This window comes from Narcine bancroftii, chromosome 4 (genome assembly GCF_036971445.1).
Source record: "Narcine bancroftii isolate sNarBan1 chromosome 4, sNarBan1.hap1, whole genome shotgun sequence".
Lineage (NCBI taxonomy): Eukaryota > Metazoa > Chordata > Chondrichthyes > Torpediniformes > Narcinidae > Narcine > Narcine bancroftii.
In genome coordinates, this window is record NC_091472.1 from 290,393,566 (window position 1) to 290,404,859 (window position 11,294).

Sequence of the window (11,294 nt, forward strand, 5' to 3'; positions counted from 1 at the left end):
TATCAATAAAATAAGATTCAATCATTGCACAGCATTTAGTACAATTCCATATATAAAACAGTAGAGGATCTAAATATAGCCTTACTTTAATTGTCTTTAGTAGTCAATCTTAAATCTTCAAAAATACACTAGTCATGCCTCTGTGACAGGATTCTAAAAGATTTAGAATCTTTTATTTGCAACTGCACTTTTTCTAAGGCCATGAACCCCATTTTTTTTAACTATAACCTTATCCCTAGTTTGACATGCCCTTCATGGGATCAACTATGGACAGATCCAATTAATATAGCTGTTCTCATGCCATTATTTCTCCCTCTAGTAATTAACAGTATATATTTTTAAATCCTTCTCATAAATTGCTTTATAAATCTAAAACCATATTCACCATGGACTGAGAAAAAGATGAAGACAATAGAACATTTAAAATGAAAATATTATGCACATCCATTCTGTGGTGTTGTGTTGTTTAATTTATCTCGCTGCTTTGCATTCTAATCTGCTTCTTAATCAAGGATCTGTAATTATCTTCTCATTCCATTTCAATCTGTTTCATATGATACTCCAACAATTACCTGAAATTATCGAAAGTTTGAGAAACTTTAGCAAGCTACAAATCATTCAAATTGAGTTAACAAATTGCACACATGCACACTCCAAATTCCTATATCTCAGACCAGCAGCAATAGAAATTCACCAAGAGACTTATTGTTTTTCTTTTAAAACAATATATTTATTAATAACTACTAATAATATAACAACTTGGCTAAACTGAACCCCAACTATGCGCAAATATACTTGTTTGTGTATGTGAAACCCAAACCATTAGAACTTCGGCACAAATCTGGAAAGTCATGCCAATTTTCTGTCTTAGAATCCCTAGTTGGAAATCAGACTCTTAAAATGATGCCCAGAAGTAATTAAGGAGGAGTTGGGAGAGACTGAGCAACCGGGCTTCTGAAAACTCACAAATCCTTGTTGAGTTTTTTGCTGAGCAGTATCCTTTCAGATGAACCGTTGTCACAACTCCCATTTTCCTTGCGTAGGAAAAATTAATCAAGTGACTTCCCTGATGCTTCTAAAACCCAGACACGATCAGTCGAAATGACCCATCACAATGGTCATGATTCAATGCAGCAATTCTCCTGTTTCCTTTACCTAGATACAGGTAAAATCAAAGTGATCTTTCCTTTGGTCTTGGCGATTCAATAATTCCCCTGACAGGGAGTATCAGCTGAATTGTCCATTTCACAGTCACTCCACCTGTGTGTTCATCAGATGGCCGGTGGTCCCTTATGGAAAACTGTTCCTGTAAGTGTCACGTTTACATGACTCTCTATAGGTATTCTCCTGGATAAACAACCATTGTTTTTTCGCTTCCTTCAGAGCACCAATCCTGTTTATAGTTTACTCGATGGGACCATCCAGTCTCACCACAACTGTGAATGTTGCAGCTTGTATTAACCCTTAAAGTGACAATCGCACAAAATGAAACATGAGCACATAATAACATCTGGTGTTAAAACAGATTAGTGTGCAAGGAAACAAAATCACTAAATTATGTAAATTTATTTTTAATTTGATTTCTGGTTCTCTGTTCACTATTTCACTGAAAGCAGTGATCAGAGAACTAAGTAACATTGGGGACACATCTGTCACTGTCAAACACTGACAAGCTTACTTTGCCATGAATCTCTTCTCGTGGCTTGGTCCTGAATTTCTGACATTACCCACAGGAAGCCCTTCCAATATGTGAGCCCTATTATGATTTGTGTCTCAAAATAATAAGATTTCAGTCCTTGAATAGAGATAAAGAAATCTTTGACATTTTATGTTTGTTCTATTGACCTGTCTCCTGGGTGAAGTTGAAATAAGCCAGGATTGCAAAAATGTAATAACAATTAAAACAGGTAGACTTACTACCTGTTTTCCTTCTATAAAAACTTGCGTTTCCTCTGGAGTCACAGAAATTGCGCAAAGTGGTATCCATCATATTTCATTGGTTAGTTCCATTGGCAAAACTAATAAATTAAATTCCGTGAATTTCCAGTTAAGCTTGGCTTCCACTGAAGATCATCCCTGAGAAGGATAACCTCAGATTTTTTTTTCCCCAGAAATTCCAAGAAGGATTATTTTAAAACTTCATTTTGCCATCCAACACATTACTGAAGATACAAAAATCAGATAGGTAAGAAAGGAAAATGGGTCTTCATTTTTCAAAGAGAAATGGTCAGAAACCTGACCAAAACATGTTCTGTTGGGCTGATAGAGTTCCAATGAAGTTGCATGTATAACCTCATTTGGTGCAAGGAGCATTCTAAATTTCAAGCACAAAACAGACAGCTGGAGGAACTTGGTGGGTCAAGCAGCCTCTGTGAAAGTAGAGGGATGGTCAATATTTTGGGTCAGGACCCTGCATCTGTAGTCCCATGTGTCTCTATTCAAAATTCCCAGCTTTTTATACCAAATCAGAGAATGCATATGAAATCCCAGCCTGTAAGTATCAAGTATTTAAGGTTTACACATAATATTGTGAAAATGGTGGAAAAAAAATACTTACATTCAACAACTCCATCTGCAATACTATAAAACATAAATTTTCCATATGCATTTGCTATGAATTTATCATGCAACCTGTCTCCACATTTTCTATCATTTTTTTTGCTGTTGTTAATTCAACTTCATCCTTTTGTTTTTTATATACCAGTTCATATGTCTCCTTTCTTTAAAAAAATGGAGAGTGGATCCTGATTGCAGAACATAGAAAATAAGTGATGCATTTACACTTGCTCTCCTAGTTGAGATTTAATTTGAAAATCAATCCACTCAACAGGAAATGGGCCTATTTTCTTTTCCAAATTTGGCATAATATTATTGTTTAAAATGGGGAAATGTAGGATGAAATCCTCAGGCAGTCATCACAGGCAAAATATTCTTAGAAATTCCATCGCATGAGGCTAATGCCAGTTTCCTTTGTGTTTTCCAGCCCAAAATTCAGAAAACCATATCCTACTATACTATCTATCATATTTTTATGGAATTATGCTAGTCAAGAAATTTGGGGTGAGTTTTTTTTTAATCAGAATCCATCCTACTGAATCCAACATTTTCCAACATTTTGATTAGGGGCAGCGAGGGGAGGGATGTAAAAGAAAATGATCACTTGGCATATATATATATATATATATATATATATATATATGTGTATATATATATATATATATATATATATATATATATATAAATATACACATGATGCTGTTATTATGCTTTTCCTTCTTGGAACATAGATTCTACCTTATGATCTGTACCCCTTTGTCCAGTTTTCATTGTCTAAGAGAACATTGGTAGTTTCTGTACAACTTGCCCTGCCCCAGAAGCAAGGACGTTATTTACATTTAAGGAAAGACTGGATAATTACATGGAGGGGAGAGGATTGGAGGGGTATGGACCAGGTGCTGGTAAGTGGGACGAGGAGGGTGGGGATTTGTTCCGGCATGGACTCGTAGGGCCAAACTGGCCTGTTCTGTGCTGTATATGGTGATTATGGACCTCACTGGACAAATTGTAATGTATGGTGCTGCCTGTCTGCCAGTGTCTGTCCCTTTAAGAGCTGATCCCATTTCTGATTATGCTCAGCTATGGTCATTTTGGGAGGTCTTCCATTAGATCTTAATTCACCTTTTCTGACTTTAACATTGTATCACACTTATCAGCAACTGCTTGCATATTTTTAAAATTTATCGGTGACCGGCCCCGTATAACGGTCAAATCCAGTGGATCACTGGAGATGTGAGGGAGGTCATTGGAAGCGCTATGTGAGAAGACAGAAGCATTGCATTGGAATTTGTAATGCCACTGAATTACCTAGTTTCCACACCATTAAAGAATACACTCGTTTCTTTCAGTACAAAATAGAGTGGACTTTTTAAAATTCCCTCTTCAGGCACAACACAGCATTCTTCAACTCCCCAGACACCACCCAGCCAAACCCCTAGGATCTTCTCATTGGCTCATTGTCAGATGGGTGATCCTGATGTTCTGGCTCTCCTTCTTCTGTGTCTGAGATCCATCCCTGTATGCTGACTGCTTAACTAACCCATATATGCGCGCTATTACCCCTGCATGTCGCCTTGGATACGTCATCGGTGGCAACCGAAACAGCTCCCAACACGGGTAAACTGCGACAAGTTAGACTATGAATGAACCCATTCAGACCCATGGTTCCAACGATCTTCCTCGAAAATGTAGGATCGCTAGAGAGGAAAATGGATTAACTAAGACTGCATATAAACCAGAAAGAACTGCAAAGTTGCTATGGTCTGGTACCTACAGAAACATGGCTCCACAACTCCATTCTGGTAAGACTCGAGGAGGGGATCTGTGCATTGAGAACTGGTGCACAAATGTCTCTGTTGTAAAGACCTGATCAGCAGCGATAGAGTATCTGTTGGTGAAATGCAGACCCTTCAGTCATGCTGAATTCAGCCATGCTGAATACCACAGTTTATATTCCACCTTCATCGAATGAAGGTGAAGCAATGAACGAGCTTTATGGTACCATCTGTGAAGCCCAGACATCCCACCCTGATGGTTGCATGATGGTATCTGGCAACTTCAATCGTGCCAACCTGAATGGTTCTATCATAGTTTAAACAGCATGCCAACTTTCCCAGCAATGTGAAAAAAACTCTAGAACAAGTGTACACTTAAGTCTTTCACGAATAGCTTGGTAGTGGAGAGTTTGGAGTGGACTTAGTTCATTGAAGTCCACTTAAGAAGTGACCTATCCCGGGGACACACCATCTCCTCACATGTCAGGAAGGCACAACAGTGACTGTACTTCCTTAGAAGGCTGAGACAGGCAAGGCTGCCTGCCACCATTCAGACAACTTTATGCAGGAGCTCTATCAAGAGTACCCTAGCTGGCTGCATTATAGTGTAATATGGTTGCTGTAAAGCATTGGATCAGATGTCAATTTGCAGGATCATAAATATGGCAGAGAGGATCACTGGGGTCTCCCTCCCTCTCCATTGATGTAATTTATTGGAATTGTTATTTAAAGAGAATTTGTATTACACGCAACTGTTTTCTTAATCATTTACAGACTGCAAGGCACCAATTAGGTCCAAACTATAAACAAAAGTTGATGCTCTAGAAGAACTTGTTTATTCAGAAAAAAACAGATGGTGAGAGAGGGTCAAGTGATTAGGACACTTAAACAAATTTCAGTATTGGTCAGCCAGCTATTTGATAAACACAAAGGTGGAATGACTCTATGTGGAAATGGACATTTCTGCTGATTCTCCTTGTCAGGGGAATTATTGAACCACTGTGACCATTCTAATAGTCATTTTGATTGACCCATCCCTCTGCAAAGGAAACAGGAGAATTCCTGACTGGATCATGACCACTGTGATGGTCATTTTGTCTGACCCATGTCTTGGTTTTGGAAGCATCATGGAAGTGACATGTTTCTTTCCCCATGCAAGGAAGAGGGGAGTTGTGACACTCATTTGTATGAAAGGACATTTCTCTGGAAGCAACTCAACAAGGATTCATTAGTTTTTTGGCTGTTTGATCAATCAATCTCTCACCTCCTTTGTAATTACTTCTGAGCATCAACTTTAAAAGCCTGAGTTTCAATATAGGATTTCTAAGATTTTCCAGAATTGTACCTAAACTGAAATTGTGTGGGTATTATTACACACACTCACTCACTCTCCAGCTACTCACATTGGGAAAGAGATACAGAAGTATTAGAGCTAGAACCAACAGGCCAAAGTTCATCTTCTTCCCAAAGGCAGTTAGACTGCTGAACTGCAAAACAATTCTGTGATTCTATGTCTATCTTCTATCTGTACATATATCAAACTACAGGGGAATCACGTTGCTCTCCATTGCAGGCAAAATCTTCGCTAGGATTCTACTAAATAGAATAATACCTAGTGTCGCCGAGAATATTCTCCCAGAATCACAGTGCGGCTTTCGCGCAAACAGAGGAACCACTGACATGGACTTTGCCCTCAGACAGCTCCAAGAAAAGTGCAGAGAACAAAACAAAGAACTCTACATCACCTTTGTTGACCTCACCAAAGCCTTCGACACCGTGAGCAGGAAAGGGCTTTGGCAAATACTAGAGCGCATCGGATGTCCCCCAAAGTTCCTCAACATGATTATCCAACTGCACGAAAACCAACAAGGTCGGGTCAGATACAGCAATGAGCTCTCTGAACCCTTCTCCATTAACAATGGCGTGAAGCAAGGCTGTGTTCTCGCACCAACCCTCTTTTCAATCTTCTTCAGCATGATGCTGAACCAAGCCATGAAAGACCCCAACAATGAAGACGCTGTTTACATCCGGTACCGCACGGATGGCAGTCTCTTCAATCTGAGGCGCCTGCAAGCTCACACCAAGACACAAGAGAAACTTGTCCGTGAACTACTCTTTGCAGATGATGCCGCTTTAGTTGCCCATTCAGAGCCAGCTCTTCAGCGCTTGACGTCCTGCTTTGCGGAAACTGCCAAAATGTTTGGCCTGGAAGTCAGCCTGAAGAAAACTGAGGTCCTCCATCAAAACGGTCAACCAGTTTACCTATCTCGGCTGCACCATTTCATCAGATGAAAGGATCGACAATGAGATAGACAACAAACTCGCCAAGGCAAATAGCGCCTTTGGAAGACTACACAAAAGAGTCTGGAAAAACAACCAACTGAAAAACCTCACAAAGATAAGCGTATACAGAGCCGTTGTCATACCCACACTCCTGTTCGGCTCCAAATCATGGGTCCTCTACCGGCACCACCTACGGCTCCTAGAACGCTTCCACCAGCGTTGTCTCCGCTCCATCCTCAACATCCATTGGAGCGCTCACACCCCTAACGTCGAAGTACTCGAGATGGCAGAGGTCGACAGCATCGAGTCCACGCTGCTGAAGATCCAGCTGCGCTGGATGGGTCACGTCTCCAGAATGGAGGACCATCGCCTTCCCAAGATCATGTTATATGGCGAGCTCTCCACTGGCCACCGTGACAGAGGTGCACCAAAGAAAAGGTACAAGGACTGCCTAAAGAAATCTCTTGGTGCCTGCCACATTGACCACCGCCAGTGGGCTGATAACCCCTCAAACCGTGCATCTTGGCGCCTCACAGTTTGGCGGGCAGCAACCTCCTTTGAAGAAGACCGCAGAGCCCACCTCACTGACAAAAGGCAAAGGAGGAAAAACCCAACACCCAACCCCAACCAACCAATTTTCCCTTGCAACCGCTGCAATCGTGTCTGCCTGTCCCGCATCGGACTTGTCAGCCACAAACGAGCCTGCAGCTGACGTGGACTTTTTACCCCCTCCATAAATCTTCGTCCGCGAAGCCAAGCCAAAGAAGACATATATATTGTCTGCATGCATGTTATGTCTGTATGTGTGTTTGCACTTTTATTGCACTGTGGAAAACACTGTATCATCAGAGAATCCTGTATTTTACAACCATATGATAAATGAACTTGAACTTCCACAACTTTTGTTGGAACTTATCTCCTGCTAAGGCTTTAAGCCAAAAAATTCTCATACACCAAAACAAGGTGAAATTGAATTTTGCTGGCATTTTTTTCTGATAAACATTTCATAACGGCAAGAAATCTCATAAACTAGGTTTAATCTAAAAGTGTGATTGAAGTCTCATCTTTCTGCAATTTGAGCAGATCACTCTGAGTTCTTTGTTGTTTAAAAATAATCAAATTCAGTAGTCGAGCATCTTAAGTGCTGTTAAAGTAGTATTTTAAGTGAACTTTGCACAAGAGTATTTTATTTTAGTGAAGCATCCCTTTCATTTTCTGCATTCTGCTGTGAAAAAGAACATGGAGCATTACAGCACTGTAGTCCATTCGGCCCATGATGTGTCGACCCAAAAAAAATGAAACCCTCCCTACCTCGTAACCCTCTACTTTTCTTTCATCCATGTGCTTGTCTAAGAGTCTCTTAAACGCCCCTATTGTTCCAGTATCCATTGCCACTCCAGGCCCCCACAACTCTCTGTGTAGTAAAACCTACCCCTAATGTCACCCCTAAACTTTCCTCTCTTTGCTTTGCTAACCCCAACCTGCCATCCACTGGGGAGGGGGGGGGGGTGGAAAGGACTGGCTATCTGCCTTGCTATGCCTTTCATAATTTAATATACCTCTATTAAGTTACCTCCCGTCCTTCAAATTCCAAAGGGAAAAGCCCTAGCTCTCCTAATTTCTTAAAATGCTTTGGATTTCATGAAAGATATGAGAACATTGTGTACTACCGTGTACTTTATAACTAATAATCCCACTGCCATGGGTGATTATCTGAAGTGTTGTCTACTTGTAGTTAGAAATTTATAAAGTTAACTGGAACAATATATATTTTAACGTGAATGCCAATTTATTTTTGAGCTCTTGAATAATAACACTTCAGTGATGAATAACTTTGTGTGCAACATGAGTTGATTTAATTACTTGATATATTTTGGATTACAAATAGAGTTAAATGGCCAATTCTTTAATTCAAGCAAGTGTTTAAGGATCAATGAGCTGAACACAATTTTGCTTATAGTTGCCCAGTTGGTGATATAGACAGACAAGATTTCTAGTGCTGATTAGTGCATTTACGTTGGCTAGATTATTCTTTTCCTCATCTCAATATTCTTGAGTACAACAGAAATACCAGGCCCATTTCCATCTGTGCACGGTGGAATACTGGAATACTGCAATATCCCTGTAATCTTACTTAATTTCTTTATCCAACCTCTTGGCATTTTTCGCTCATTTCCTTGTTATAATTGCCTCAATTGCTCTATTCTTGAAATATTTGAATCTTTGCACTATATCTCTCATATTTTGGCCAGGTTTATCTGCAGGGAAATGATGATTATGGTTCTTCAACTTCCATTTCCATCAGATCCATATTCCATCACCATGGATTTGGCAGCAATTAGATCTCCATCTATTCAATTGGAGGATTTGCACCTGAAAATTCCCTGATGGCCTTTGACAGTCAGCAAAACAGTTATAAAAACTTGCATTTAAATGTATTAAATACCTTTGAAAATTTGTGTACAGTAAAACCCCTGTTATATTGAATTCAAGCAACCAGTAGCCTCAAACAAATGGCAAAAATAAATTGGAAAATAAATAGGTTTTAAAAAAAAATACAGAAGTTCTAAATTGGTGTGCCTCCCTGATAGTTTGCTAATCATGGAACAGTCTCGATCAACCAGAAAATTCACTTACCCAGCATCTTCAATTCTCATGTGTTAGATATCACCAGTTTTAACTATTGTAAAATGCAATGAGATATTAGAAAAAAAATGTTGTTTAGCATGAATCCAGGCTTGTCAACCCATGCTTTAGTACAATAGGTGTAAAAAAAAAACCCAAAAGTTCAGAGTATAGTGTTACAAAGGCATGTTCAGTTAAAACAATGTAAGCGCTGTCATAAAGTAGCATTTGTGAGATCAAGAGATTACTTTTTAACCAATGAGTGGTCCATTCCAGAGTCTGATAACAAAGGGGAAAAACTTTTTCAGTCAATTTGGTGGTGTGCATTTCCAAACGTGTATCAGTGACAGTTAGAATTTATTAAATTGAAATAAAATATAAAAAATTATCACTTCTCAATAAATGTAAAATTTAACAGCACCTTAAAATCATCACAAATAGCCAAGTCAGTTAAATAACTAACCACGCCCTCTTGTACCTTTCCTGAGTTCTAAATTTCCACTGTAATTTATATTTCGAAGTATCGACTAATTTTCTGCCTGATTCACTTTTTGAGCTTAATCCTGCTGACAGCAGTTTTTCTCCACATAGCATGTCTTGTAAAGTTCAAATAAAACATTTTTAACCCAGTTTTCTTGGACAATTTATGCATCGTTTATTTGCTCTCTTCTTCCAGTTACATTATTAGAATTTAGATAGAATTCAGATTTATTGTCAGTACATACATAACATCACATACAACCCTGAGATTCTTTTTCCTGTGAGCGAGGCAGAATTTCCACTTGTAGTGCAAAAACAGCGTATACATGTAAACAAATAAAGAACTGTAAACGGATAACAAATATAAACAGAGAGAATAAAAAGAATCAATAAGTGGACATGAATCTCGAGGCAACTTTAACACAGCTGCTGAAAAGTAGAAAATTTGCAAAAATTTTCTGCTCCGCTGGCAGTGTGGGGGGAAAAAAACCGTCCTGATGGAATTCCATCCTGTAATTTTTCCGCCAGGACCCCTGCACATTTTTACGGTGTGGGTGCAGTATAAATTGACCACAGGCACTTCATAAGAAACTGGACTAATGAATACGACATCCATATCTGACAATCTCCACCATACAGGAAGGCAGTGTGAAAGTGCTTAGGAATCATGCTGTCACTCAAGCAGTTTCTTTGTCAAGGTTAAAACCTTCGGTTTTGATTCTGTTAATTTTGTGCAGGTCTCTTTAAGAGAACTATTGTTTGTAGTGTTACCATAGTGACTATGATGTAATATGTCATAATATAAGCCCAAACAACTTGCTCATTAATCAACCAGATATGAAGAAAACGTGAGCATGAGAAATTTTTCTTTCAATTTTTTGCATCTCTTTAAATACCTTTTTATGTATCACTTTAAAGTTTGTCTTTCTTTAAGCTAGTATCTCTACATATCTTTTGTATCATTATACAGTAAATGCTTTGTTATTCATCATTATGAAAGTCTTAATGTGAGGCTATGCAAAATGTTTATCCATTTTATCAATGAATTAAAGCTACATAAAGTGACAGCCACAGAGTTTTTTATTGGATTAAAGAGATTGAAATTTGGAATCTCATACCTCACACCTTGGAAGATGACACTTTGAAATTAGAATATATTAGAATAAGGAAAGTGTCATCTATATTCCTAACCAGATCAATAAGTTGACTTCACATGTGCAAACTTGAGCCTTAGCTCATGATCTCTCACAAGAACTTTTCAAATGAGTAACCTTCCATCTACTGTATATTCCTTCATTCTGTACTTCAGTTACCTGTTTAGGAAACTCATTCAAGGGCTAAATCACTCCAATTTAAAAAAAAATCTGTTTGAAGTAAGAACTTTCACAAACAATCTTTGATGTACAGAGACTGAAAATGGAGCTGTATATAGGAGGGGCATATGAAGAGGTGACTTTTCCATAAGTGAAAATAGAAAGTCCTTGGAGGATATTGAATGGAAAGAGTGGGAAATGAATGTAAAGAAAGAGCCATGACAATAGAAGAAACAACACACAAAAAAATGGTGAGAAAATG

The 11,294-nt window shown here is 38.7% G+C and overlaps 1 long non-coding RNA gene across 1 annotated transcript; it reads right to left on the reverse strand.

Moving 5' to 3' along the window:
- Positions 1-461: 461 nt before the first annotated feature.
- Positions 462-9,409, reverse strand: LOC138762083 (uncharacterized). The gene is made up of 3 exons (XR_011356748.1): positions 9,252-9,409; positions 4,331-4,444; positions 462-572 (listed from the first exon to the last, which is right to left on the reverse strand). It is a non-coding gene; the product is annotated as an uncharacterized lncRNA (long non-coding RNA).
- Between the last annotated feature and the right edge of the window lie 1,885 nt (positions 9,410-11,294).